A 6,335-nucleotide genomic window follows, 5' to 3' on the forward strand; every position below is an offset into this window, starting at 1 on the left:
TTCTCAAAGATCGCACAGCCGCTTACACTACTGACACAGAAGGGTGTCACCTACCGTTGGGTAATACTCAGGAAACTGCTTTTCAGCACTTAAAGGATAGGCTTTGCAGTGCACCTATACTCTCATTGCCAGAGGGCACGGATGATTTCGTGGTTTATTGTGATGCATCCTTCAGGGTCTTGGATGTGTGTTAATGCAGCGCGACAAGGTCATTGCTTACGCTTCGCGCCAACTCAAGGTTCATGAACGGAACTACACGACGCACGATTTGGAGCTGGGAGCTGTTGTTTTCGCGCTTAAGATATGGCGACACTACCTGTACGGTACCAAGTGCACTATTTACACCGATCACAGGAGTCTCGAGCATATCCTTAAGCAAAAGGATTTGAACATGCGTCAACGAAGATGGGTCGAACTTTTGAACGATTACGAATGCGCCATCAAGTACCATCCAGGCAAAGCCAACGTTGTGGCTGACGCACTCAGTCGGAAAGACACTACACCTAAGCGCGTACGAGCCCTACAACTTACTATTCAATCCAGTCTTCCAGCACAGATACGAGATGCTCAGGTAGAAGCATTGAAACCAGAAAACGTAAGGGCTGAGGCCTTACGCGGCTCGAGGCAACGATTGGAACAGAAGGAAGACGGTGCGTACTATGTAACAGGGCGTATTTGGGTCCCACTATATGGCGGTTTACGAGAACTTGTGATGGATGAAGCACACAAGTCTCACTATTCGGTACATCCAGGGTCGGATAAAATGTACCACGACATCAGAACAACGTATTGGTGGCCTAGCATGAAGGCCCACATCGCTACTTATGTCAGCAAGTGCTTGACCTGTGCAAGAGTCAAGGCAGAGTATCAGAAACCAGCAGGCTTGCTTCAGCAACCAAAGATACCACAGTGGAAATGGGAGGAAATTTCCATGGATTTTGTTACAAGCCTGCCTAGATCCCAGCGTGGGAACGATACCATTTGGGTGATCGTGGATCGACTCACAAAGTCTGCTCATTTCTTGGCAATCAAAGAAACGGACAAGTTCTCCACATTAGCAGACATCTATTTGAGGGAAGTGGTCTCGAGGCACGGGGTGCCCACCTCTATTATTTCGGATCGCGATGCACGATTCACTTCGGAGCTATGGCAAGCAATGCACAAAGCTTTTGGCTCACAGCTAGACATGAGCACAGCATATCACCCTCAGACGGATGGACAGTCTGAACGCACGATACAAACTCTAGAAGACATGCTTCAGGCATGTGTTATCGATTTCGGAAACAGCTGGGAAAAGCATCTCCCTTTAGTGGAGTTTTCATATAATAACAGTTATCACACCAGCATCCAAGCCGCTCCATTCGAGGCATTGTACGGACGTAAATGCCGGTCACATCTCTGTTGGGCAGAGGTGGGGGATAGTCAGATCACGGGTCCAGAACTTATAGTGGACACCACGGAAAAGATTGCACAAATACGACAACGCATGGCGGCAGCACGCGACCGTCAGAAAAGCTACGCGGATAAGCGTAGGAAGCCATTGGAATTTCAGGTCGGGGACCGGGTTTTACTTAAAGTCTCACCCTGGAAGGGTGTGGTTCGTTTTGGCAAACGGGGCAAGCTCAATCCGCGGTATGTCGGACCGTTTGAGATAGTAGAAAGAATAGGCAAAGTAGCCTACAGACTGAACCTACCAGCTGAACTCGGTGCAGTTCACAACGTCTTTCACGTGTCGAATCTGAATAAGTGCCTGTCAGATGAGATCCTCATAGTTCCTCTAAAGGAACTCACTATCGACGAGCAGTTGCGTTTCGTCGAGGAATCAGTTGAAATCACGGACCGGGATGTCAAGATCCTCAAGAAGAAGAGAATCCCTCTTGTTCGAGTTCGTTGGAACTCCCGTCGTGGCCCAGAGTACACCTGGGAATGAGAAGATCAGATGAAAGAAAAGTACCCCCAATTGTTCGCGAACAGTACAACCACTACTGAGGCTGAAGCTACCACGGAATTTCGGGACGAAATTCCAGATCAACGGGGGGAGGATGTGACACCCCAGGAAAACCATGCAACTTAACTAGCTTCCTCAGTGAGTACGTACCAAATTTCGGGACGAAATTTCTTTTAAGTTGGGGATAATGTGACAACTCGTATTTCGAACCTATTTTTGTGTAACGTTATATGATTACGTAAACTATATTGATTGAATGAATGCATGATATGTTATGTGAATGTGTATATGCTACATGAACCGAAACGCACAACACTTACTCGATCGCACAAGCCCATTTGGGCCGTATTACTTGTAACCGAAACTTATAGGCAGCCGAGTGGGGCTCGGCCCATCTTGATGTTCACATAACACTTAGGGGTAGTAACCACCTCTCACTTTTATCAAAAATCACAACACACACAAAACCCTAGCTCTTTCTCTCCCTCACGAACCCGATGGCAACACCCCTTGGCAATCGAAGACCTTGTTTTCATTCGGATTTGCCTTCCTTGTTTCACCTACAAATCGGTTAGTGTTTTGTTATTGATTTCTTGTTGAATGATGTTATGATTCTATGCTTTGATTAAATGATTAGGGTTGCATGTATGATGAACAATAATGTACTACATGGTTATGTTCTTGTGAATCGGATGTGTGTGATGATGATAATCGGTTACCATAGCTTGCTTTCAAATTGATTACATGATGAACTAGGACCGAATGCTTGTTGGTTGTGATGTTATGACATGTGGTATTAATTGGTTTATTGTACACATGACTTAGGGATGCATGATAGTCATTGAATTCGTTAATCACATGATCCGATTATATGTTCCAAAGGACATTGGACTGTTATTGTTCTTGAATTGATGATCATAGTAGTATAAATGTTCATGATTGATGAATTGAATGTTGTTTGATCCGTTTTGAAACTGCCAAGTTGTTAGCTGAAATTACGGAATGATTGTTATTGATTAATTATGGAAATCTGTTACACTTTGTCTCGACACGGATGGCGAGTCGAGAACCCTTAGTCTCGACTCGAGACCACCATACCGACACAAAACAGCACAACTCGAGACCAGCATTGCGAGTCCGGTTGCGACTCGAGACCGTGTAGTCTCGACTAGACCATAATGACTCAAGACCTCCTTTGTTGCGACTCGAGACCCCGAAACCAGTACACCTCGAGACCGACTAGTCTCGACTCGAAATCGTTAGTCTCGACTCGAGACCGTGAACACTTGAACACTATTGGACTTTCACTGTACGAGCCCAACTGATTGGGCCGGATACTTGGACTTGTTACGTGATTGCTATTGAACTGCTACGAATACTTGTGCATGCCATGTTTATACTTGTGTACAATACGTGTAGGACATACGTGTTATACTTGAATACGAACCTGACTTGTATGATAACCATGCTAGGACGTGGTTGATCACTATATAGCTTAACCGAACTTTGTGTATCTGCCGAGCAAACCAAGGTGAGTTCACATAGCCAAGGCATGGGATTCTCGGGTTGGGAATTGGGTTGGAAGGTTTGAATTGGATAATTACTCGTACTTACGCTATTGCTAGACTATATACCATCGTCCTCAGGTTAGTCAGGACACTTACGTAAAACCTACGTAAATTAGTATCTACCACTGTCTCCCGGGTCGGGAGGACACTTACGTAAAACCTACGTAAACTCATACCTACCACTGTCTTCCGGGTCGGAAGGACACTTACGTAAAACCTACGTAAACCCCATGCGTACCACTGTCCTCGGGGAAGGGCACTCACGTAAATCCTACGTGACCTTGTACGTATTCCTGTTCTCGGATTAAGAAGAACACACATGGTTACAATAGTCTAGTAAGTTTAAATATGGGAAGCCCCCACTAGTAATAAGTTTAGTCATGGGAAACCCCCACTATTAGTACATACATACATGGGAAGCCCCCACTAAATGAACATACGTTTTGCTATTACGAACTTACTTTCTGTGAACTCGCTCAACTAGTTGTTGACTCTCTGCTGCATGCCTTGCAGGACCTTAGGTACTTATGGAGCTTGCACAGGGAGGATCAGGTCGTTGTGGGACATGGATCGTGGATGCCATGTTAAACGTTTAAACATTTGAACTTATGATTTACTTGGGTTTACAAATCTATGCTTCCGCTACTCAAATTATGTTTTGTTTGGTTTGAACATTAATTGTATTGAACTGGGTTTTACGAACTACTTTAATTATTATACACTATGTTCAATATGATTGATGGCTTGATCCTGGTCATGTCACGCTTCCAAGCGGTGGTACTCCGCGGGTGGATTTTGGGGGTGTGACAAAGATATCTTCCCATGCATGTGTTGTTAGCTCCATAGTTGTACTTTGAGGTTCGAGAGTTTTTACAACTTGTTGTAGCAGTCTTTCTGGTACCTCTCTGGTCTTTGTAAGAGCATGAGCTATTGGGCTTCTGATCAGAAATTTAATGAGAATTTGACACTTCACATCATATTGTTCGATATTGGTATTCATTGCTTCATTTTTGTTCTTCAAAGGAAGATAGTCAGCTTCAGTGATCAAGGGAACAGAGTGTTCAGCTGGAGGTGGACTATTGTTGGTGGCAGCCATTTAGGATTGGGTTTTTGCTTTGAGAAGGGTTTTCAGGGTTTGAGAATGAAGATTGAAGATGGACGTCTCTGTTTTGGAGGGGATATTTATAGTGAGTTGAGACAAAGATTTTTGAGTGTTTTTCGTGGGTTGTTTGTATTCAAGGTGTTTTATGACACCTTAATGATGTTTTAATCTCTTAAAGAAGCAACCGTTTTTGAAAAACCTTTGGTTTATCTCTAATTTAATGTATATCTTATTTACAGATAATTAGAGATTCCAACGATTTTAAAAAGGATAAACACTAGTATCCAACTTGCACCTTTTTCTTTCATGTGGGACCCCTTTTGATTTCAGACATGGTCCAATCAAAAACCTTTTCTTCAATCAAGTGCTTTCCCATGTTGTTCTTTTAATGATATATACTGAAAAAATCTCTAAATATTTCTTGGAGAGTTGAATTTCTCAAATATATCATCAGAAAACATTTGATTCATTTACAGAAGTCTGAATCAGTTTTTTTTTTTTTTTAAGATGAGAGGGAATGAGTAGAGTTTGAGAAAATTTCTTACCTTGATCTTGTGAACTCCACACCTTTGTTCTGGTGTGTCAGGAAGTCTTTCTCATATAGCTTGTTCCAGTCCTCAGAAAAAAAATTTGAAAGAAACTTATCTAAAAATAATCTAGATGTTTTTGTAAGTTTCTTTGTATCTGATCAAATTTCGTCAAAAACCTTTTTTTTAAGCAATCGATCCTTCCTGTTGTCAAGAAAAATTCCTTTTGATGTTTTGTATCAAATTTTTCAGTTTTATCTGGTGAATTTGAATCAAATTCTGATGATTTAATGAAGTTTCTGATAAATTTTATCAGATTCTGATGATTTATTATATCCTATCAGATTTCATTTGATTCTTACCAGATTTTCCTTGTTTCCATCAGACAAGATTTCTTAGTTCCCCCTGGACCTATTGACATATATAACTAACATGTATTTAAGAAAAACTTAATATATTACTAAACAAAAGATGGTTGGAACACACAAAAAGGTTAAACAAACAAAAACAAACACAGATAAACCTAACTACTCATCCTCTTCATCTAACACGTTATACATGCACTTCACATATAACCAAAGACTGATTATTCTTCCTGTATGATTGGTTGATGGAACCACGGAAGCAACTCTTAAGTTTTCTTGAAGTGCCAGTTCAGCTCTTGTATAACAACTTCTCACACCTCCAAAGTCAAGCTGACTTGTGATTACCTTGGTTACGAAACGGGGGTAGATCAGAAAAGGATTACGATCATGGACATTTCCTTCTAAGTCTCTCATGAGAAACTTAGCATAATTGTAGGGTTTTTCCTGTAGAATAGCATGTGCCACTTCCATCATCCTGTAAGACAGCTCATTAAAGTGTCCAGTCTTTTTAGAAAAGCAAACACTTAGCTGTGTTACCAAATACTGAAAAGGTGGTATGAACCCAGATTTGCAAATTTGCCTTGACACATTGTTTGAATTGTAACCAATTTCAATCAAGGTTTGTTGCACCTCTGCCTTTTCCAGTATGCTGATCTCTCGATAATCACCCAATCTGAGGACATCTCTGAGTGTTTCCTCTTTTAAGGTGATCTTTACCCCCATAACCTCACTATTTATCCACATAGAAGTGCCACTCATAACGACTTGAGCATTCCACCAGAACTCTTGAAGAAGTTATGGATATATGGTGACATGTGTTGACAT

This window comes from Helianthus annuus, chromosome 10 (genome assembly GCF_002127325.2).
Source record: "Helianthus annuus cultivar XRQ/B chromosome 10, HanXRQr2.0-SUNRISE, whole genome shotgun sequence".
In the NCBI taxonomy this organism is placed as follows: domain Eukaryota; kingdom Viridiplantae; phylum Streptophyta; class Magnoliopsida; order Asterales; family Asteraceae; genus Helianthus; species Helianthus annuus.